This window comes from Talpa europaea, assembly GCF_964194135.1.
Source record: "Talpa europaea genome assembly, chromosome: 6".
NCBI classification, from domain to species: domain Eukaryota; kingdom Metazoa; phylum Chordata; class Mammalia; order Eulipotyphla; family Talpidae; genus Talpa; species Talpa europaea.
Window position 1 is genome coordinate 96,632,470 of NC_140072.1, and position 24,738 is coordinate 96,657,207.

A 24,738-nucleotide genomic window follows, 5' to 3' on the forward strand; every position below is an offset into this window, starting at 1 on the left:
TTTCAAGAAAATGGCCAGCTCATTTCTGTTATCTACTCCTGGCTGCTGTCCTGAAGCTCCATTCTCACCCAGACACTCCTTGCCATCACACACTTCCCGGTTGGACAGGTGCCTGGCAACATGCATCCGTGCAGTGAACATGGGGTAGGAAGGCACAAGTCCTGGCTCTGGTGCTGGCCGAGACCCCAGGGCCATGGGGCCCTCATGCAAAGCGATGACCCTAAACTGGATGACCTCTGGCTTAATGCGTAGGTCCTTTCTATTTTTCCTAAATTTATTTATTATTTTTTAAAGATTTATTTTTTATTTATACAATAGCTGGGGTACAGGTCAGACGTGTGGGGGGTGAGAGAATTCACCAGAGACAGAGTGGGGGGCAGAACAGGCAGACAGACCGAAAGCACTGCTGAGGGGAGCAGCGGGAGAGCCAGGAGAGGTCTGCCATGCCATGTGGGTATCTCCTTGGCAGGCCGGGGATCAAACCCATGCTGTAGAGACTGCATACAGCTTCACAGCTGTGCTGTGCTCAACCTGCTGCGCCACTGCAGAGGCCCTTTTCTAAATCTATACTTACTGAGCCTTTATAGGTTTTGGTTCTTTATTGAAACTCACAAGTAGTTAAATGCCACTTAAAAATAGGTGAGAGTGGAGTCAGTGGTGATGGCCCCTAACTCTGAGAAGGAAAACATGGCATCAACTGGCCAGTGAAAAAGGATGAGTCCTAAGCATGAGCTTACTGAAGGGTAGAAACAGGAGATCAGGGAAGCTTTTGATCTCTTTGATGCTGATGGAATTGGAACCATAGGTGTTAAGGGACTTAAGATGACAATGAGGACACTGGGCTTTAAACCCAAAAAAGAAATCAAGAAAATAAGTGAAATTGATGAGGAAGGGACAGGAAAAATTAATTTCAGTGACTTTTTGACTGTGATGACTCAGAAAATGTCTAAGAAAGAAACCAAAGAAGAAATCCTGAAGGCTTTCAAACTCTTCACTGATGATGCAACTGAGAAGATATTGTTCAAAAATTTGAAATGCACGGCCAAAGAGCTAGGCAAAAACCTTACTGATGAGAAGTTGCAGGAAATAGCTAATGAAGCCGACAGAGATGGAGAAGTCACTGAGCAAGAGTGCCCGTGTATTGTGAGAAAGACCAGCCTTTATTAAGATCAGTCTTTCCTACTGCAAGCACACTTAACTAGAGGTAGAGCCTGCTGTTTCATGAGCCTGGTTTGGGAGGACACAAACTACTCCCCTCCCTCCCCGCCCCCCACCCCAACACTTTAGCAACAACCTTGATCTATTTTAGACTTTTGAAAATTTTCTTTGATGGTACAGTTCTTTGTAAAACCATCTGCTGATTCCGTTAATCCCTAAAAACAGAATGAGAGCACATTAGAGTAGAAGAGAGGTCTAAAAGCTTCCAGCCACCTGCCGTTTTGTCTTGTGTTGCTTGTCACAACTTTTGACTTTTGTCATGCATCTCACTTTGATGCACCACAGAATGACTTCTTAGACAAGCACATGTTGTACCCATGTTGCCACAAGCAGGGGACATCTCTTCGATGGTTCCAGTCTTCACTGTACCCGAGTGCAGCTTCCTTTTTAATAAAATCCAGTGAACTGTCCCACTTGCATTGAATGTATATATGCTTTGTCTTAAAAATAAAGTTTTTCTTATTTTGAAAAAAAAAAAAATGGGGCCTCCCTGGTGGCACAGGGGTTAAAGACAGTGCTATCAAGGGCTTCCCTGGTGGTGCAGCAGTTGAGTGCTGGGTTGTGAAGCTGCCCACAGCCTCTGCAGCGCCGGTTCGATCCCTGGCTGCTCCCCCCACACTGGAGGAGGGTCCCACATGGTGCGCAGACCTCTCCTGCCACCGGCTGCTCCCCTCAGCAGTGTACTTTGGTCCTTCTGCCTGCTCTGCTCCCCGCTCTGGCTATGGTGAATTCTCTCATCCTCCCGCGCTTCTGACTGTACCCAGTGCTTGTATAAGTAAATAAATAAATAAATCCTAAAAAAAAAAAAAAAAAAAGACAGTGCTATCAAGCTATTGGCTGCCACTGCAGCACAAGTTCGATCCCCAGCCAGCCAGGGGGCAACCACTTGGCGCAGCAGACCTCTCCTGCCTCACATGCTGCTCCCCTCAGCAGTGTATTTCAGTAGATCCACCTGTTCTGCTCCCCACTCTGTCTCTGGTGAATCCTCTCATCCTCCGCACCTCTGGCTTACACCCAGGTTCTAGTATGCATAAATAAATAAATCTTTTTAAAAATTGGGTGAGCCTAACACCTTCCTGTATCATGGGAATCATCTCTGCGTGTTCATATTCCTTTTGTTTCCAACACACAACATTGAAAATGCAGAGTTGATCTCAGTCTTTGAGAGCTGGTACCTTTTCTTTTTGTCTTCTGGAACAAGGGCTTGAGGTGGATGAAAGGCCCTGGGGTCTGGAGATGCCACAGCCGCTCCCCTTTCCGGGAAGAGGTGGGACTGAGAGTTCGAGGCCTTTAATCACATGCTGGTTCTCTGGGCAACTGGCCAGTGTCCTCAGTTGTTTTCTAAAACTCATTAACTTAACAAAAGGTACTTTATCACTTTCATTCCAGGAAATTTCAGGGGTTTTAAGAGCTCTGTGCCAGAAACAGGAATGATACCAAATATATAAAATTCTTATTATAAATCACATCACAAAATGTAAATTTCCTCTTAAAACTTGAGCACTCCAGGAACCTCCTAGACCCACTTTTAATTTACTTGGAGAGCTGCCTGGCAGAGGCCGCTGCCCTCCTGCTCCTATCTGGACTGGTGCCACACCTGCCGCCCTGGAGTCATGTGCAAGCGTCTCTCCCCCAAGCCTGTGATTCCCTTCACTACGCGCCTACCCTTGTGTTTCCAGTTTCTATCTTGGTGAAGCAGCTCTAACAGCTTACAGGGAGTGAAACTGTGGTGGTCTTTTCCGTTCCTGCTTACCTCACAAGAACAGCAGGGCAGCATTCAAGAGTGAGACAATGGAACAAAAATACCCCCACTCATTTTAAAGAGGAAGAAACAGATTTTTCGTAAATTGACAAGTTGCGCTTCAAAGCGCAGGTCACTGTGTGTGAGGTGACTTCTCATTGCCTAGTCCAAAAAAACAGCCAAAGAGAATGAAACTAAGATGCCCAACTCATGGTTATGTTATGGGGCAGCCCCGATATAAAACGGGTTGCCTGACTGTGGGGTCCTCACCCGCGCGCTTAAAAGGGACTTATTAATCCTTAACTGCAGGCACACGCAAAAGCTTAATAATAGGTTTATTTACAAGGGAAGGGGAAATGAGGACATGTACAACTCAGAGAGAAAAGAGGGAGATAAAGTCTTAAATGCGTCCAACCCGTTCCACGGACATGGAATCCCAAATGGCACTCTGAGAGCCGACGGTGAGCTAAGCGCAGAGAAGCCAAGAAGGGAGAGGCCCTCAAGGCCCACGTGTCTGGTTTTATACCAAACCTGGCTGCCCAACTCCACTCTCAGCTCCCAGCCACCCTCCCTTTGGTGGTGACGGGATTTGTCTTTCCCGATGTCTTGATGGCTTTGGTCTGGAGTGGGGGTGGAGTCTACAAAGCCTGCATGGAATCAGCTCAGGACAGTCTTGCCCCCTAACAGTTAGACGGACAACTCCAGAAGCCAGAGGCACTTGGTTATGCTGCAGTTCTGGACCCAAATTCCAGTTACACCGGGATTCAGCAGGAGACAAACCCTCAGAATCTACCAACTTGCATTTTTGGCATCTTGGTTCTCAACTCCACTCCCCAAACCAATATAAGCCCTTCCTCTATGTAAACAGCGAGGCAAATGTGAGTCTTTTTTCTCCAGCCCCCTTACTTAATGTGCAATACACTTTCTCAGCTCCAAACACCAACCTTCATTACATTGGTGTTGATTGGGTGTTGGGCACATGACCCTGATTTTGTAAGTTTCAGTTATAGGAAGTTGAAATTTTTCTTCTTTGCCTGTATAAAATATTCTCCTCCTCGTAAGCTTGATTGAAAATCTGGCTGAGTATGGACTAGGAATCATTATCTAAGTCTGGATTAGGAATCATTATCTGTCAAATTTTCCATATTTTCCAAAAACCCAATGTTGTCCAGCCTCTAGTGTTCTAATTGTGAGTTCTTGGTATGTGACTTGCTTTTTTCCTCTCTGGAAACTTTTAGGATCTTCTCGTTGTTCCTAATTTACTGAGATGTCCTAAAGCTATTCCTCGTCACATGTTCTTTAAAATTTCCTGTGAGACACATAGTTGGTTATTTCATCTTTGAAGCATGTTTTTCAATTCTTGTAAATTTTCTTCAAATACATATATATGAAGATATTTTCCTTCCCCTTTTTTTTTTAAGATTTATTTATTTATTTATACAAGCACTGGGCACAGTCAAGAGCGCAGGAGGGTGAGAGAATTCACCAGAGCCAGAGCGGGGAGCAGAACAGGCAGAAGGACCTAAGTACACTGCTGAGGGGAGCAGCAGGCGGCAGGAGAGGTCTGCGCGCCATGTGGGACCCTCCTCCGGTGGCCGGGGAGCAGCCAGGGATCGAACCGGCGCTGCAGAGGCTGCAGGCAGCTTCGCAACCCAGCGCTCAACTGCTGCGCCACCAGGGAGGCCCTTTCCTTCCCTTTTCTTAGTTTTTGTTTTGTGCATTTCCTTTAAGTTACATGTTGGGACCCCTGGATATGCCTCTAGAGGATGAACTTCATTGTAATCTGGATGTCACAAAGCTCTGTGTCCCCAAGAAGGCCAGGAATGGTGTCATGGGTTTAAGGCATGACTATAGCACATGTCAGCACCTAAGTTTCTATTTCATGACTTGAATGTAAAGACACCACCTTGTTAGCAGCACGTGGCTGCACATTGAGGGTCTGCAGTGAACACAGGCCAGAGCAGTGGAAAAAGCTTGGGGAGCTTTTGTAGTTCGAGAAAAGATCTTATATTTCTTCCATCTTTCATATCAACAGACTGTAATATAGTTTTTTAAGATTTGTTTTTATTTATTTATGCATACAAGAACTGGGGTGTAGGCCAGAGGTGTGGGGTAGTAGTGGTGAGAAGATTCACTTGAGACAGAGTGGGGAGTAGAACAGGCAGATCTATTGAAATACACTGGTGAGGGGAGCAGCGGGCAAGACAGGAGAGGTTTGCTGTGCCATGTGGGTAGCTCTCTGGCTGGCGATCAGATTCATGCTTCAGTGGCTGGCGATAGCTTGATAGTGCTGAGACTCAACTCTTGTGTCACCAGGGAGGCCCCAACTATAATATATCTTTTTTTTCAAAGATTGATTTATTTATGCATACAAGATCTGGGGTACAGGCCAGAGGTGTAAGGGGTAAGAGGATTCACCAGAGACAGAGTGGGGAGCAGAACAGGCAGATTGACTGAAATACACTACTGAGAGGAGCAGCAGGCAAGTCAGGAGAGGTCTATTGTACCCTGTGGGTAGCTCCCTGGCTGGGGATCAAACTCATGCTGCAATGGCTGCAGATAGCTTCATAGGTTGTGTTTTTAACCCCATGAGCCACCAGGGAGGCCCCCGACTGTAACATATCTTTGCATCATAATTTATTTCACTGAACATGGCTCTAATTCTCAAAAGTTTCCTTGGCAGATGCCAGTGGCTAATGAGCCCAGACATGGTGAACTGGGAGACCTGAGTTATATCTTTATCAGTCCTCAAGAAGATATTCTGCTCTATGTTAAAATAATTGCTTTTGTTTTTGCTGATTGTCTTTTTGCCTTGAGAGTAAGCCTGCATTTCTGTTTCTGTGTGTTCTGCACTGTGGGAGTGGACTTTGTATTGCTGTGCAAGGCGTTGAGGCCCGGAGGCTATATGCCATTACGTAAAGGCACACTTTTAGGCACAAAGCCTAAATCCTGTCACTCACCCCATGTGGGAGTCATTACCAGTGACATTTCCCCACAGTGCCTGGTAATGTTTCTTTTCCTTTCTTAGATTTCTTTAAAATATTTCCTTTATGTATAAATAACTTCTTTAAATATCTGAAAGCAGCTAAACCTTCCAGGTTATAGTTTGAGGTTGCTGTAAGATGAAGCAAGTCTCAAGCTGCCCCCCCCCCCCTTATTAGTTCTTCATTTATTTAGTAGCAGCCAAGACTTTAATCTGAATCAAGTACAGGAGGTTCTGGAAGCGCTGTGGGAGTCTGAAACCAATAGTGCTTTCATTAAATTGCCCCTTTTAATCCTGCTTACCCTGGTTGCTCACATTCCTTCCACATTTCCACAACTTGGGCAATACACAAGTTTCTTAACAGTCAACTTTGAATTAGTTTGTTCTCTTCCCCACTCCCCCCCCCAAAAAAAATCTAACCTAAACTATCATGAACTCAAGGCTAAAAAGGTAAATTGGTCTCAGATCCCAAAGTTAGGGGAAAAACTTAAGTAAACTTTTCTCTTTGAAGCTCTGTATTTAAGGAAAGCAAGACCTGGATCTTATCTGACACAACCTAAGCCAGTGTAAGCAAATGGTCTTGAGCTGAGCTCCAAGGTCAGCTGGAGAATGAGAACAGAGAGGAAGGAGAGGTTGCCCAGAGGCAGGGGCATGCCAACAAAAATTCAATACTCGTTATTTGGAAAAAAAAACCTCCCAAACATTCTCATGCATGAATTGCCCTATGACTCGCTAGCCAATGAACCTTGGCCACATCCATATTTCTTTGCCCCAATCTGCTTTTTAGCCAATAAAATTTGAGTCTTGTTCTTAACCCTGGTCCCCCAAACTTATATAATCTCATTTTCTTTCTTAATCAGAGAGGTAGATTTGAGTTTCTCTCCTACCTTCTTGCCAACCAATTCACAAATAAAGTTGATTTTTCAAAAGCCCAGTATCATTATTTGATCTACGCACTTTGGGTTGAAGACCTCACTGCTCCATAACAATCAGAGAAAATCTTGCCTTGCATTGTTCTCACTCTAGGCCAGTGTTTCCCAGATATTCTGTTACCAAGAACTCCAGATCTTGTCTACGGATGTGCATAGATGCCAAAGACATGCTACTCAGGGTTTGAAAAAAGAAGGAACTTTAAAGTGAAGCTGGTTTAGCAAGAGTTAGGAACCCCAAGACTTGGATCTATCTACCCAAATACCTGTGAGGAGGAGCTCATATTACATTTTGGGAAGCAAGGCTTGACAGAACAACAGAGTTGAATTCCACTGGTTGCACAGTGGGCTAGGGAGCAGGAACTTGGGTTTGGAAGATCACTGGGCAGAATAGACTGGGGGCAGAGGAATGCAGGGCTTGCTGAAGAAGGTGCGCTGAGGGCTCTGATTTGTATTTGGGCTGGTGGTCAGGTTTTTCTGATGTTTGGACAAAGGGCTGGCCCTGGGTTGTTAGGTTTTCTTTTTTTGTAGAAGCAGGTCTGCTCATCAAGACCAGGCTAGTCTGAATATTGTAGCAAAGGTGTCATACATTACCTGATTTAACTATCCAGGCTGGAAAACAGAAAGTGGTTAGATTTGGTTCACTACTAAGCTATGGACAGTGGAATTGCATCCCTAGTTTTGAGATGGGTTTCTGCTTTTTTTTGGGGGGGGGGGCAGGGTGTTTTCACCTGTGGCAAAGGGACGATTTTTTAAAATTTCCAATCTGTTGCAGACTGTAAAGTTTTATAAAATATAATAAATATGAATTTCTGAAAAAGTGAAATAAGAAGAAAAATGCAATAAATATGAATTCCTGGAAAAGTGAAAGAAAAAGAAAAGGAACTCCCATGGGTGTCCTCTACTCTCAGTATTCTATTGACTTCTGACACCCTGGTCACCAAATATGTGTAGATTTTTCTCACTCACCAAGCAATTCTCTGACACCAGGTTGGTATCCCACATTTCCACTCCATTCTGACACAATCTACCAGAGATACATCAGTGCCCAAAGGTTAAGGGCTCACAGGGCAGCCCCCTCTCTCCCTTCCTCATACCAGACACCAATCTCAAATGCAGGTTTTGACCTGTGTTTCTGACCTACTGACTATCACTCAGAGGCTCCCATGATGCATGCTCTCCACCCCCTCACAGATGCGGTTGATTAATTTGCTAGAGCAGCTCAGAGAACTCAGAGAAACATTTAGTTACTAGGTTACCTGTTTGTTATAAAAGGATATAACTCTGGAAGAGCCAGATGGTGGAGATACACAGAGTAAGGTATGTGAGAAGTGGCACAGCGCTTCCTGGCCCTCTCCAGGCAGGCAACCCTGTCAGCATGCAGATGTATTCGCCAATCTGGAAGCTCAAAGAGGCTTCATTATACAGCCAGGATTGATTAACTCATCGGTCAATGATACTGAACTCAATCTCTAGTTCCTCTCTCCACCCAAGGTTCCCTTGGCAGCCAGACCCTACCCAGGGTGTATGTGTGTGTGTGGTTTTCTAAAGTTACCTCATTAACATAAATTAAGGTGATGAAAAGAATATATTTACGAATATAAAAAAACATACACCTTGGGCCTTCCTGGTGGCGCAGCAGGTTGAGCGCCACGCTGTGAAGCTGTCCACAGCCTCTGCGGCACTGGTTTGATTCCTGGCTGGCCAGGGAGAGACCCACATGGCTCGGCAGACCTCTCCTGTCTCGCCTGCTGCTCCCCTGAGCAGTGTATTTCATCAGTCTGCCTGTTCTGTTTCCCGCTCTGTCTCTGGTGAATCCTCTCACCCTCCCGCGCCTCTGACCTGTACTCCAGTTCTTGTATAAATAAAAATAAATCTTAAAAAAAAAAAAAACCCACCAAAAAACACACACCTTTATCTTCTGGAGCTATTTCAGGAGTTGGGAACAAAAAATGCCCCTGGAGTTCTTAACACTTAGGAAATTACAAAGATTTAGGGAGAGAGGTAATAGAAACTATAGATGAAGACCAAATATATATTTCTTCTTATAAATCACAAATGGACAGAAAAAAATTACAAAAACATACAAAATACCTTTCCAAACTTTTGTCTACTAGATACTTAGATTATTAGATTTTTTTATATATATAACAAATTGCTTTAAAAGTTTCTGAGCCTTAATCTCAATTTCTGCTTGAGACTGAGAACCGTATGTTGAGTTATCTATGCTTGAAGTTAGCCCTGAACTTTACCAAGTTTTTGTGGAACTTATTTTGAGTCAAAGAGACATGACCTTTAGAAGGAATTATGCTCAGTGAAATAAGCCAAAAGAAAAAGAAAAAATATTGCATGGTTTCACTTATAGCAGGCATATAGGGGAGCCAAATAAGACATCAGTGTAAAAAAATAATAACAGCACAAAGCACAACAAAGCAAAACCAGACAATTATAAATCAGAGACATCCTGCAGGGGATGGAGGGAGGGAGGAGCACAGGGGACTGTAGTGATGGTGCATTGGTGCATAGGGAAGGAAACTCTACGGGGACTACACCTGAGGGGGGTGGAGGGAAGCAAATATTGTTTAAAACAGAACAATGATGTAAAAAATAAAAAAATAATTTATTAAAATAAAAAAAGAGAGAGAGAAAAAAGAGAGAGAGAGAAAGAAAGAGAGAGAGAGAGAGACATGACTTTGTTTCTAAGCTGTGATGTTGAGACTTCTGGTAAAAATGAAACAGACTGACTTACCGATTCACTGACTGAAAAAACAAGAGATCATCTGCTGATGGTGACAGTAGACCCCACACTGCAACCTTTTGTCTGAAGACTTTTGCCCACCAACCAGGGACAGAAATATTGACTGGGAAGGGCCTCCTTGGTGGCGCAAGGAGTTAAGACACAACCTATGAAACTATCCTCAGCCACTGCAGCACGAGTTGGATCCCCCACCAGGGAGCCAACCCACATGGCGCAGCAGACCTCTCCCAACTCATCCACTGCTTCCCTCAGCAGTGTATTTCGTCAGTCTGCCTGTTTTGTTCCCTGCTCTGTTTCTGGTGAATCCTCTCACCACCACCCCCACACACCTCTGGCCTGTACCCCAGTTCTTGTATGCATAAATAAATAAATCTTTAAAAAAAATTTGACTGACGGGCCTCCCCTGGTGGCACAGCAGTTGAGCGCTGGGCTGCGAAGCTGCCCACAGCCTCTGCAGCGCTGGTTCGATCCTCAGCCGCTGGCAAGGGTTCCACATGGTGTGCAGACCTCTCCTGTCATGCCCGCTGCTCCCCTCAGCAGTGTATTTTGTCAGTCTGCTTGTTCTGTTCCCCGCTCTGGCTCTGGTGAATTCTCTCACCCTCCCGCGCTTCTGACTATACCCAGTGCTTGTATAAATAAATAAATAAATAAATCTTTAAAAAAAAAATTGACTGGGAACCAATTCTGGATTAGGGTCCAATCTGAAAGTGTAGCCACAAATGACCTCAAACCATCTCTCCGCTTGACTGTTTAAAACTATGTCCTGACCCTGATAGAACACGCCTTGGCACGGCCCCTAGGATGTGGATATGAGTCATGGTTCCTGTTCTAAAACAAGCATCTTCCCTTATTATATTACAGCACTGAAGTGGCTATAGACATTTTAAAAATACAACTAAAGGGAAGTGGAGTAGGAGATACATTTCGTTTATGTAGTCAAATTATTCACATGGTTTGTGGTTATTTACACATAAAATCCAGTTACTGTCAGTGATGCTGGCATAGGAGTGACCTCCAAAATTATGGTACCACCAACTGTGACAATTCACCTAGAATTTTGACATGTGACTTAAAGATAAGCAGCGGTTGGTCTCCCTGGTGGCACAGGGGTTAAAATCTCAGCACTATCAAGCTATCCCAAACCACTGTGGCAGTTTGATCCCTGGCCAGGGAGCTACCCACATGGCACAGCAGACCTCTCCTGTCTTGCCCACTGCTCCTCTCAGCAGAGTATTTCAGTAGATCCACCTATTCTGCTCCCCACTCTCTCTCTGGTGAATCCTCTCACCCTCCTGCACATCTGGTCTACACCCCCATTCTTGTATGCATAAATATATAAAAATAAAAAATCCCCCCCAAAAAGAAGAGGTAATATCATGTGACCAACACCTTATGTAAGTGGTAGAAGAGAAATGAGTTGTAAAATGTCTGCTGTCAGAAGCTAGTCTACAGAAAAGTCATCTACCACTTAGAAGAATCAATCTCTATATAAAGTTATATTACAAAGTCATTTAGCATAAATAGTAGGGTGAAGGGTCAGCATTGCCAGAACTTTTGATTTTTCTTTTTTTCTTTTTTTTGAAGAGTTTATTTATTTATGCATACAAGAACTGGGGTACAGGTCAGAGGTATGGAGGGTGAGAAAATTCACCAGAGACAGAGTGGGGATCAGAACAGGTAGATCCACTGAAATACACTGCTGAGGGGAGCAGTGAGCGAGTCAGGAGAGGTCTGTTGCACCATGTGGGTAGCTCCCTGGCCCACCCAGGATCAAACTCATGCTGCAGAGGCTGTGGACAGCTTCACAGTGCTGTGCTTAACCTCTTGTGCCACCAGGGAGGCCCAGAACTTTTGATTTTTTAAAGAGAAATTGGATAGCCCACATATTTTCATAGGAAGAGGGTGTCAAAGAGCTTACAATAAAAATACAAGGAAAAATAGAGCTGAGATAGGCAATTAGTGATACTATTTTTATGAATATATATCAGCTGCTAAGATTTTGAATATTTTTGTGATTTTTCTTCATTTTAAATCATGGGCCTTCATCCTTTTTTGCTATGGGTCTCTGGTAGTCTAGGGAAGCCTCTGAGCTTCTCCTTGAAATGTTTTTAAATGTATAAAACAAAGTACAATATGATTACAAAAGACATTACAAATATATTTATCATAATTTTTTTTTAAATTATGACTTAGTAATAGCTTCATTAAATAAGCTCCAGGGGCAGGCCAAATAAATACTGAAAGATGAAAGCAAAGATGAGTTATGTGCAGGGTATTCTGGGTCCTCCACACAACTGTACCACCATATGCGACACCTCCCAGTATCAACGTCATAGGTATTACTCTTACTACTGTGATATGTTGCTTACCTCCATAATTCAAGAAAATGCTAACTTTTGGTTGCGGTTAATCAAAATGAAGAACTATTTTATTTTTGGACCCTAGTGCACACCTGAATTTTACCCATGGAAGTTGGGAAGGGTATCTGTGGACCCCAGGTTGAGAGAGCCTGTCAATATTCACTTTCCTACCTAACTGTAGTCATCCTTTTATGTTTATTTTCTTAAATTGTGTCTCTCCATATATATCAGCTTTAGGCCCTACACAGCCTGGACCTACCTTCAAAACACATCCAGGTAATGACCACTGCTCCATAGCCAACATGCGGGCCAAGCCACCATTATTGTCATCAATTTAATCAAAACTATCCAGAGTCCACTAACTGTGTCCTGTCTATTCTATTGTTCATTTAGCAGAGTGAGCCTTTAAAAACCTACTCACCATGCCACTCCTCTATTCACACCCTTCAACAGCTTCCCAGCAAATTGAGAGCAGAATCCTAAGGTCTTACTCTGTCCTGGGATGGGAGTGGGGTCCATGTGATATGAGCCCTCCTTTGTGATTTCAGCTCCAGCACCGTCTATCTCACTAAGCACCAGATTGCCCTCAAACATCCCCCCTCACCCCCAGCTTTCTGCTTGCCTTGGCCCTCCATTTGCACATAGATCATGCTCTCATTTCCTAATGTCTTAGCTCTCTTATCAGAGAGGCCGTATCCTCACCAACCATCTGAAATAGCAATTCCTTTCCTTCTCTATCCTGCTTGATAGAGCATTACCTCCTGATATGTTAAATACAGGTTTCCTCTGCTATCCAAAAGCAGAACTAATTTTGTGAAACTTTTCATAAACTGAAATAGTATATAAAAAAAAAGGAGCAATCACCATTAATTCATGTGGAAAAAGTTTTGAGTGCGCCCAGAACCAAAAAAAATAACCTACCAAATAACACATAAAACTGAAAATGACACTAACATATGGGAAAAGCCAGAATAATATGATCAATAAATGTATGTACAGTGCAGTTTCACTTACCAGAGCTGGAAGACAGATTGCACCCTGGAGGGCTGAGAGGGGGTGATGAGGGGGTATTCGGCTGAGTTCACAGAGGTTGTGGTAGTAGAGGTACAGGAGATTGGGGTGTGGGAAGGAGAGGATGAGGGTCGTCTGTGAACTCATCTTTGTTTGAATCCATCAGAGCAGGCAGATCACTAATCTCTACACTTTTTTTTTTAAGGTTTTTTTTTTTTTTTTTTTTTGGCGGGGGGCGGGCAGCAAAAGGATACCGACCTACATGAGGAACATTCAGAAATTCTGCTTCAACTTCAGCTTTAGATCTTCCAACATCTGTAGGCCTAAATAAAAGCTGCCTATTTAGCTTGGAAACCGCTCCAGTGTCCATTTCTTTTTTCTTTTTTTTCTTTTTTTGTGGGACCCTCGCCGGCAGCCGGGGAGCGAACTGGCGCTGCAGAGGCTGCAGGCAGCCTTGCAGCCCAGCGCTCAACCGCTGTGCCACCAGGGGAGGCCCTCCAGTGTCCATTTCTATAACATAAATCTGTCTAAAAGTAGTCAATGCCAGATTTTTCAGGAGCTCACACCCTAAGTTGCCAGTTTCAAGGACTAAATTCTTATATGCATCTAACAAACACTGGGGCGATTCGTGTTGGGCTGGAAATCAGGATACGGAAGGATTGAGAAAGCCCAAGGAATTTCCTTTCATGGTTCCACAGAACTTTCCAATTTTCAAGGTCCCTAGTGCCAGTCATTTTCTCAGCCAGCAGCTACTTTCTTCCCCTTTTCTTCTGCATTTCCTCATCACCTGCCGAATGCCACACCTTCCCTGTGAGCCTGCCTTTCTGGAAGGTCAGGGTTCCCAGTCCTTGGTGACTGCGTGGAAAGCTTAAGTGCTCAGGATGCTCCACTGCTCAGCCTCATGCATGTTCTAGCTTACCATTCTCTGGAAGCACCCGCTGGGCCTCCTGGGCCTCCCCTGGTGGAGAAGTGGTTGAGCGCTGGGTTGCGAAGCTGCCCGCAGCCTCTGCAGCGCCGGTTCGATCCCCGGCTGCTCCCCGGCCACCGGGGGAGGGTCCCACATGGCGCGCAGACCTCTCCTGCCGCCCGCTGCTCCCCTCAGCAGTGTATTTCAGTCCTTCTGCCTGTTCTGCTCCCCGCTCTGTCTCTGGTGAATCCTCTCACCCTTCCGTGCATCTGGCCTGTACCCCGATTCTTGTATAAATAAATAAATCTTTAAAAAAAAAAGATTCACCTATTCATGCATCCAAGAACCGGGGTACAGGCCAGAGGTGCGGGGGAAGGAGGGCTATGAGAGGATTCTCCAGAGACAGAGTGGGGAACAGAACAGGATCTACTGAAATATACTGCTGAGGGGAGCAGTGGGCGAGACAGGAGAGGTCTCGAACTCGTGCTGTTGTAGAGCAACCCCGATACAAAACGGGGTGCCTGACTGTGGGTCCTCACCCGCGCGCTTAAAAGGACTTATCAATGCTCTACTGCAGGCACACGTGGAAGGTTAATAAAGGTTTATTTACAAGGGAAGGGGAAATGAGGAAATGTACAGCTCTGGGAGAAAAGTGGGAGACAAAGTTTTAAATGTGTCCTACCCGATCCGCCGATCAGGAATCCCAAATGTGCTCTGAGAGCTGGCCCCGAGCCAGGAGCCCTGAAGCCAGGAGGCAAGCGACAGCGAGCCCGCCCAAGGCCCACGTGTTTGGTTTTTATCTCCAACCTGGCTGCCCAACTCCACCCTCAGGTCCCAGCCACCCTCCCTTGGTGGTGATGGGATTTGTCTTTCCCGATGTCCTGATGGCTTTAGTCTGGAGTGGGGGTGGGGTCCACAAAGCCTGTATGGGATTAGCTCGGGACATCCTTTCCCCCTAACAGTGCTGCAGTGGCTGGCGATAGCCTGACAGCGCTGTGTCCTCAAGCCCTGTGCCACCAGGGAGGCCCTAAAGTTTCTTTTTCTGAGCAGAGGAAATGCCAAGAAAAACGCCTTAAATCCACATTTCTGTAGAGCACATGTTCTTAACCCTCCTCGCCCACCCCCATCCCAACTTTCTGAACAGAGTAACCGATTCCAAGGATACTTTGTCTCACTGCTGCTTGTCCCCAGGAAGTGCGCATTTCAAGACTCTTGTCTGGAAAACAGTATTATTGTGGTGCTATTTAATGGTGTTTCTGCTTTGCATCACGTCAAATTCAATGAAGAGACTTTTGGGGGAGACTTGTGGTTTTGCGCCTCCCTCCCCTCCCCCACCTTGCAAATCACCCCAGCAAAAATTCCAAAATTCAGACCCCACCCGCGGAGTTAGAGTGGGACAGATTTCTGTCTAAGACGGCTGGGCGCCCCTCGGAAGCGCCGAAGCCAGAGACACCCAGGACCTGCACCCACGACCTTCGTTTCCATCCCGGACGTCCAGGAACACCCAGTGCGCGTCTCCCCCTGCTCCCCCGGCCCGGGAGCCAGGTCCCCTCCACGGGTGTGGGGTGGGAGTCCCTTGGAGGCCGAGCACTTCCAGGGGAGGAGATGCGCACGCTTCGCGCCAGCCTCGCCTCGCCCTGAAGGGGCAGTTCGCTGGGCTGGCAAGGCCGCCGAGGGCGCTGCAGGGATCCGCTCCGCGCCACTGCTTTAAAGCAGCAGACAAATGTGGATGAGGAGATGCCTCCATCTCCTGTCTGCCTCTTCCTAGCAGAATATATTGAGCTTGTCAGAAAAAAAGTCCGCGTTATCCATCTCCCTCAATCCAATTTTCCAGAGCATGACAAGAAATGACATCTCCTGATTACAGAGTGTGGGCGGCGAAGCCGCAGCTATTGTATATGCCAAACGACTGCTGGCTGTAATTTGCAAGAACGGAGATCTGGTTTGCAGCCCTAGCAATTACCACCCTGCGTCTTGCCTCTCCCCTTGAGCCACCCATGGGAGACGTCGCCAGGAGGGGGCGCCTGTTGCGCAGCTGTGGTCCTGAGATGCACTGAAGCGTCTAGAAGTTCACACTGCGAGGGTTCAGGGAATGAAAAAGAAAAGAGGGTCAGGAGAAAACGCCCACAAAGAGCATCTTTTCTGTATAGTCAAGTTGCCTTCAGAACCAGGAGGAGTAAGCAGGTATTTTTATCACCTGGTGGTGAAGAGACCATACTGGCTTGTTGCTTAGCAACATAAAGTTAAAGTGTTAATAAAAAAACCATTAAGGTGAAAACTTACGATAAAAGGAAAGTGGATCAAAGTAAATGGCTGCGGCTGCATCTCCTTATTGAAATGCTTGATGGCTAAGGGCAGGAGAGAGAGAGTCTTGCTTCCAAATATGTCTTTGCAGAAAGATTATTAACTATTATTTTGGGAATACATGGAAATCGAACTACTGGACATTAAATTCAGTCTAATTCTGCCATTAGTTTATGGTGTGGGCATTCTTTTTTTTTTTTAAGATGTATTTATTTATGCATATAAGAGCTGGGGTAAAGGCCAGAGATGCAGGGGGGTGAGAGGATTCACCAGAGACAGAGTGGGGAACAGAACAGGCAGAATAACTGAAATACACTGCTGAGGGGAGCAGCGGGTGAGTCAGGAGAGGTCTGCTGTGCCATGTGGGTTTCTCCCTGGCTGGCCGAGGATTGAACTCGTGCTGCAGAGGCTGCGGTTTGCTTCATGGTGCGGTGCTTAACCCCTTGTGCCACCAGGGAGGCCCAGGTATGGTATTCTATGACAGCCAAAATCGTCGGCGTAAGTTCATCATGACTTCATTCTTTCTGAAGAAGTCTATCAGGATTCTGTCCCCAGGAGCTGTTTTTGTGTAAAGCTCTTCTTACCCAATCTGCTGCCCCCCTTTTATATTTTATTGTGACCATTTTATCCTCTCTATTCCCACTCTTTTCTATCCCAAAAAAGACAAATGCAAAGTCAGTGGGGATAGCTGGGTGCAGTACGCAGAAGGTAAACTAACTGCTGTTTAATACCTGAGGTCTTGCCCCAGGGGTTTCTGCAACCAGCAATCATGGAACTATAAGAGGAGTTGGTATCCTAGTCTCAAGCCAAATATAACACTTTGCCACCATTTCTCCCAGACGCCCCAGGAGAAATAGAGTGGACAATGACAATATTATGATTTAATTAAAATTTTCCCCAGATGCCCCAGAAGAAATAGAGAAGGCAATGACAATATTGTGATTTCATTAAAATCTGTAGGAACAAAACCCATAGCCTATTTATTGTACCAAAAAGGTATATAAAAATGTGGGAAAGAATGAGAAATATATGCAACTGTTATAGGACAGGGAGAGGGGCAGCCCAAACCCTGCAAACCTGCCTATTTTAAATGGGTTCTGCCATCCGCCGCATCAACACAAAACAAGAGACTTTAATGGGAAGGAACTTTAATAAAACTAGGAAACAATACAGGTAAGGCAGAATCTAGTTTCTAAATGAAGCACCCAGAGTTACCCGTCCCCTCGTGGGTAAAACTCCATCCACATGGGATTGGCCCAGAACAAGGCCCCAAATCCTGCCTCAAGTCTAAAGCATCTTCCAGTGGGGACCCACAGAAAAGGGTCACAAACAACCGGACAAGCCCGGAAGGAAAAGAGCAAAATCAACATCAAGATAAAACCTGCCATTGTCACCTCCCCATGGGTCTCACCCACATCTGTGTCACCCAGTCTACGACCAAAAGACAAGCGCAGTTTCTTCACGTGTCTCTAGGCTCCATGTGCCTCCTCCAGGTCTCCTGGCTCCATCCAGCTTCCTACCTCAGTCTCTTCTGCAGCTTCTCCTCTTCCTGCTCAGCTCCACCCTCCCTTGGGTGGGGCAGGGAACCTCCCCCTTTCCTGGGGACCACCCTGTTACACAACTGCCTTTTAAAAACTATATAGGTAAAGTTTTTCTCTTGGAAATCACACTCCCAGATGCTGTGTTTATAATGTACATAGAGAAAAGGGACTTCATTAATTAACGCATATGTGGCCAACTGTCTTATAGGACCCTGGTACTGCTTGGGTGGTGTAGTTCATTAGATGGTCACCAGAGGGCGCCAATGATTGCTTCCTTCAAAACTCCCAAGGCAAGTTACAGCTCAAAAGCTGTGACTCCACCCACGACCATTTCAACACTTCCAAAGTAGCCGGGAGAGGGTAGGCCAGTAACTTCAGGACCCTGATATGAAGTGGAAGATGACTGAGCTAATGCTCACTGTTGGATTAGAAAGTCTTGACCTTGTTGCAGTAGGATGGTCTTTCTTCCCTCCCTCTCAGTATTTCCACCCCCAAGGGTTCTTACAGTGACAGTGAACAACTATCCCTGGAAAGGTTGTAATTACAACCTAATGAATAAATATATTTGTAATAGAGGGATATATACACTCACAGAAGAGAACAATGCATGAAATCAGCTCTACCCAGTCAAAAGAACTTTGTTATATGTTCTAAAAGTTAAAGGTTCTGGGGCCTCCCTGGTGGTACAAGGGGTTAAGACGCAACCTATGAATATATATGCAGCCACCTTAGCACAGTTTGATCCCCAGCCAGGGAGATACCCACATGGCGCAGCAGACCTCTCCTGTCTCACAGTGTATTTCAGTCAGTCTGCCTGTTCTGTACCCCACTCTGTCTCTGGTGAATCCTCTCACCCCCAGCACCTCTGGCCTGTACCCAGCTCTTGTATGCATAAACAAATAAATCTAAAAAAAATACATATCTGAATATCTTTCACCTTATTTACCATGACTCACTGCATTATCTATTTCTGGGTTAAAAATGACCCCCAAATTTAGTGTTTCACAACATGAACAAACATTTATTATCCTGCAGTTTCTGGAGATCAAGAATTTGGGCATGGTTCAGTTACATGCTATTAGCTTGGGCCCTGGCTCATGAAGTTGTTGTCAAAATGACAGCTGGGTCTGCAATCATCTGAATGACTGGGCTGGAGGATCCACTTCCAAGATCACTCACATGGCTATTGATGGAAGGTCTTAGTTCCTCACCTCTTGACCTCATGGAGAGTGGTGTGAGGGGTTCCATGACATGGCAGCTGGCTTTTCCCAGACTGAGATCTTCCGCAACAGAAAGAAAGCTAGAAGCCACGCTATCTTTTATAACCAAGCTTTGGAAAGTCGCACACCATTATTTTCTCAACATCCTGCTGGTTACTAAGGCAGCCCTATTCAATGTGGGAAGGAACTGACTACCCAAGGTGTGAATACCAGGAGGTAGGACCACAGGGGACTCTCTTGGCAATTGGCCACCATTTCTTTTGTTTGACAAATGCATATTTAAATCTCTTTTCAAATATAAGTTTTAATTGTTTAATGTTAGTCTTCCTGTTTTCATAAAAAATATATTTGAACTCCTTTTTAAAGGTATGCCAGAAATTTATTTTCCTATGAATATAAAGACTTCACTCCTCTGTGGATCAGAAAACAACTTCTGAAGTAGTATGTGTTGGTGGCCTCCTATATTTAACATATATACAAAATATGAATTTATAATATATGCATAACCCATACATAGGTTATATAATATTATATAGGTAAAATATTATATGGGCCATATACATATTAATAATATTTTATAGGTTATGTACATATTATATGACCCATAGCCATATAATATGTCCATATGTTCATTTATATATGATATCTCACAGCTGGTTTCTGGAACATACCTGAATACAATGCCCTTTACAATGCCCTTCAGTGGGAATGGGCCTGGAAGGATAATGCCAATTTGTAAGCATTTCTTTGTGTAAAAAAAACACGAAACAAAACCCTAAAAACCAAGCTTAATAAACATCCATGGTGTCAGGCTGTGTCTTTTGAGGGTAAAGAATAAGACTGAGTGAAGGCTAAAAGCAAAGTGACCCTCTCGACACTAAGGTTCAATAAATACTATAAAAACTAGTAACAAAGATTGAGTATAGGGATGGGAATGGGAGTGGAAGTAAGTAAGGCAAATTCGTTGAAATTTACCTCTGTACCCCATTTACAGGATCATTCAGGGCAATGTTCATAGTGGTTAGGAGCATAGTGGCTTTTGTAGTTATAGGGACCCAAGTTTAAATTGTCCCTATACTTCTCACTGACTGTGTGATCTTGGACACTTTAACCTTTCTAAGGCTCAGGAATATGAAGATATTTGCTTTCCTGGGTAGCTGTGAGGTGATCTATCTCCTCACCTGTGTACGTACTTACTTATCTTCCTTCCTACCTACCTACTTGTCTTTCTATCTAAAACATAATGTGTCTTTACATGAGAGTTTTCTCTTTAAAAAATTAAATAAACTCTCTGGGAAAGGTTAGGGCTGTGAAAATGTGTAAGGTCCTGAATTTAGTAGCTCCACATGCTGGCATTTCAGGATCCCCAGAACCACGGTCAGGTCCCCTGTGCTCATTATAAAGCAAAATCTGTTAGTTGAAAAGTCCTGCCCACACACAGACCTCCTAATCAATACCCAATTCCCTCATTTAAAAATGTGAATAGGGCCTCCCTGGTGGCGCAAGGGGTTAAGACGCAACCTATGAAGCTGTTCACAGCCACTGCAGCACAAGTTCGATCCCCGGCCAGGGAGTTATACATGTGGCACAGCAGACCTCTCCTGTCTTGCCTGCTGCTCCCCTCAGCAGTGTATTTCAGTCAATTTGCCTGTTCTGCTCCCCACTCTGTCTCTGGTGAATCCTCTCAGCCCCCACACCTGTGGCCTTTACTCCTGCTCCTGTATGCATAAATAAATCTTTAAAACAATTTTTAAAAATGTGAATAGGCAAGAATCATCAAGACAGCACAAAAGATAAAGCCCATGATGAACAAACAGAAGATGGACATGGTCCAGGGGACAGAAGAGAAATTCAGTAAGGAAGAGCATCTGTAATAGTATAAGATGACATGAAATAGCAAACAATTAAAGGTCAGAGATGAAACATTTGGAGATGAAACAGTTTTCATTAAAATATCTTTATTGAAGGAAAATAAATTAATGGGAAAATAAAGTTGAGGAAATATTTCAGAACCAGATTTTTAAAAGGTGAACTAGGAAACTAAGAAAAATTACTATCTAGGAACCAATGTTTGACTAACAGTAGTTCAAGGAGGAAGAAAAAAAAGAGAGACCATATTAACTGGAGGAAAGGAAATTATCAAAGAAATATAAAAAAGTGATTTCCTTGAGATGAAGGGGCATCTTCAAACAGAATGCAATACTGAGCCTAATAAATGTAAAAGGACCCATACTGGGTCACATCAGATATTCTACTATGGTATTTCAGATATGCAATATCTGACGTGTCTTTGTATGTGAAATGCTGGCATATAAGATAAAGGAAAACAAAAAGCTCCAAGAAAGAAAATGTTAATATTAGTCTCAGAAACTATACCATAGATCAGAAATCCTTCTAGCTACTGTTCATCTATTAAATCATTTAATTCTTACAACAGTCCCAAGAGTAGGTATTACTGTCATTCTCAGTTCACAACAAGGACATAGAGTTCACATAACCAGCAAGTATTAACAGAGCCAGGGATGAAACTCAAGCTGTCTAGTTCGAGGGCCTGCACCCTTAACCATTACACATGCTGCCTTTCAAAAGTTGACTTACAAGGAAAAGAGATAAACTGCAAATGGACATAATTCAGGGTACAGAAGAGAACAATAACAACAATAAAACCTCTAATTGGTATCTTCAGAGAAATTCCCTTTCTCCAGCAATACTGGATGCTAAAACAAAATGGCTCAAAACCTTAATATTTTGGAAAATTATTTCAATTTGAACTCTAGCCCCAAATGAAGAATGATGGAAAAATAAAATCATTTTCAGACATTTCTGACTGAGAATATTTATTCCATATATATTTATTCCATATATATATCCTTATGTATATGGATATATACACACATATATATACATGTGTGTATTATACATACACACGTATATATGTATACATATTTATTTATGAAGTTAAGTATTCATTGTTGAGTAGGCTGAAATAAGGAGAAGCTGATGCTTTGATGCCGGAGTTGACTCTACAGCAAGAATCTGAAGCAAGGGGGGAAAAAAAAGAAAGGAACAAGGAGATCCTGAATACAAATTCTGAGAATATTTATAAAGTCATCTTTAATAGGCAAAGGCGTTGAATCGGTAAAAAGAAAAGGAAAAAAACCCTGGTTAGTTATCAGAAAAAATTACTTAACGGTGAAAAAGTTCACTGCATGGATATTTGAGGCAAAGATGGGTAAACGAGGTGGAGGCACTGCTGACTGCGAGCTTCACTGCCAGGCTCTGCTGTCTCCCCTGCCGCATCCCTGCGGAGGCCCGGGCCGGGCAGCCCCAACTTCCAGAGCAGTTCCAGTCACACGAATTCTCACCAAGGGCCTGCGTTTTAACAGTGCCACCATTTCATAATTCTCACATCTTCCTCAAGCCTGTCACTCTAGCACCATTTTTGAAGAAGGAAATTTAAAACATCTGAAAGAATTCTTGCGAGTCCCCTTCGCATACAGCGTGTTTGCTAGAGCAAGCTAACACTGAGGAGGAGAGGGTTGTTAAATAAAGCACAGAGGTCTGAGAAGACAATGGGGCCATGCTAGCCTCCAGGTTTTTGAAGCTAGTATTAGATTTGACCATGTCGGAGAATGTGGTGTTCTAGAGAACAAGAGCTTAGATCCTGATAAAGAAGCCTTCATGAAATTACAACCTTCTGGAGTCAATGTTCAAGAAACAGCCAAGAAATTAGATTTTTATGCCCCTGTCTCCTAATCTCTTATATTAGAGTCCATGGGGCTGATTCATTCTATTTTCTGCTTAAAGTCAGTCTGAGTTTGTTATTTTCAACTCAAAGGGCCACATTAACAAAGATAATTAAAATCTGCATATTACTTTACAGGTTATAGTGTTTGGTCATGCCCTCTATAATAAATGAGAATTCAGAGAAGGAGGTTGTCTCCAAACAGCTGGAATTTGGGCCAGTGTTTCTGCTCCTTCCACCCAACACTCTGCATCTGTGCAGGAAGTAGAAAGTGACCTCAAATGCTTTCCAGGAATGGACATGGTGGTTCCCATTGTTTGTACTTGAAAAGTGAAGTAGCGTGTCTAGAAGTTATATTTTCTTTTCTTTTTCTTTTTTTTTTTTTTCAGATTTATTGATGTATAAAAAGAATTGGCATACAGGCCAGAGTTGTGGGGGGTGAGAGGATTCACCAGAGACAGAGTGGGGAACACAACAGGCAGACTGACTGAAATATACTGCTGAGGGGAGCAGCAGGCGAGTCAGGAGAGGTCTGCTGTGCCATGGAGGTCACCTCCCTGGCCAGGGATCGAACTTGTGCCGCAGTGGCTGTGGGTAGCCTCACAGTGCTGAGTCTTAACCCCTTGCGCCACCAGGAAGGGCCCTCTAGGAGTTATATTTTCAATAATCGCTAAATCAAATATTTCTGATTTAATCCTTCTAATTTCTTTCACATTCTGCACAATGGGGCCTAAACTAAACAGTAATTTGTGAGACCCCAGACTTCTCATTAAACTAGTTGAAAGTTTTTAGGTAAATGAGATAACCTCTCAGCCCAATGCATCCCACTCTCCCGCCCTTTTTATTTTCCTTCCCTACTCTAGAGGAATGAGCTGTTACTTTATCCATTATCAAGTATCCCTGCAGCCAAGTAAGAGGACAGTGCCAGGAGCCAGCAAAACTAGATGAAGCTCTTGCAGATTTGATAGAGCTTTTAAATTTCCTTTGTCAGAGCCCTGGAGAAGATGGCTGGAAGGCGTCTCTAGCTGACCCCACTGCTGGCTCAGCTGTATGATGCATTTGTTTCCGCCTCAAGCTCGTGGTCAGTCAGGGTGTCTGCAGCCTGCATGCTAGAATTGCTATTCGACCAATTTAAATTGACTTGGCAAATCAGTTTTCATGAGCTGTGGCATTACCACCCTCTCCAAGCCCAAAAGTAGATCCTGTGTAGGTGTAGCTTCTACTTTGATAAATAACAGAGTTGTGCACTCATTTCAGCTGAGGATGGAAGGCAGCAGATAGTTTTCAAAATAAGGATCTTTATCATTAAAAAAAAATCTGGAACAAGTTGTCACATGAAGTTAGTTCAAGGTAAGAGAAACCATCTGTTGCTGCAAAACAAAAATGTGCCTAGACTCCTTGTTACCCTGGTGTTGAGTTCACTAATCCAGAGACGTCTCTTTATGTATTATGAATACTGAAATGCAAGCCCAGTAAGGAGCACTCTGAGCACCACAAATAGTTCCATTTTTTTTCACTGCTGTGCAGCCAAAGCCTGTAGGACCTACGGGTGGGACTACAGTGGCTGCCAAGGAGTGACCGTGATGAGGCACTTTCTCCATCTATTCTCATATGTAAAGTCAGACCTCCAAGGGCAAGGAAATCAAGGTAGACATTATAAGGAACAAAGAGGCCTAAAATCCCAGCTCACTGGACTGATATTTTGAAGGGTAAGTTAAATACACTAGAGCAACACGTAACTCATCCTCTTATTGTTTGTAGTACCACACTCACCCCAAGAAGAGACCTAGTCAGGAAAACTGACGAGGTAGGGTTACCCCCAAGGTAGGGGTGGACAGAACTGGCATGCCCTATCTAGTGTCTGGGCTGGGGGTGGCGGGAGAGGAGACCTAGCTTTGGGGCGCCTGAACCCACAGGGATCTAAAGCAAACAAGCAAACAAGCAAGCAAGGGCTCCAGGATCAGTTAATATTTACCTTTGTTTCATCCCAGAGTTACTATTTGGTTTGTTTGATAAAGACA

At 44.1% G+C, this 24,738-nt stretch overlaps 1 pseudogene across 1 annotated transcript; it reads left to right on the top strand.

Moving 5' to 3' along the window:
• Positions 1–660: 660 nt before the first annotated feature.
• On the top strand, positions 661–1,167 carry LOC311172136 (centrin-2-like; annotated as a pseudogene). Its single transcript has one exon. The product of its transcript is annotated as a centrin-2-like (transcript).
• The last annotated feature ends 23,571 nt before the right edge of the window (positions 1,168–24,738 follow it).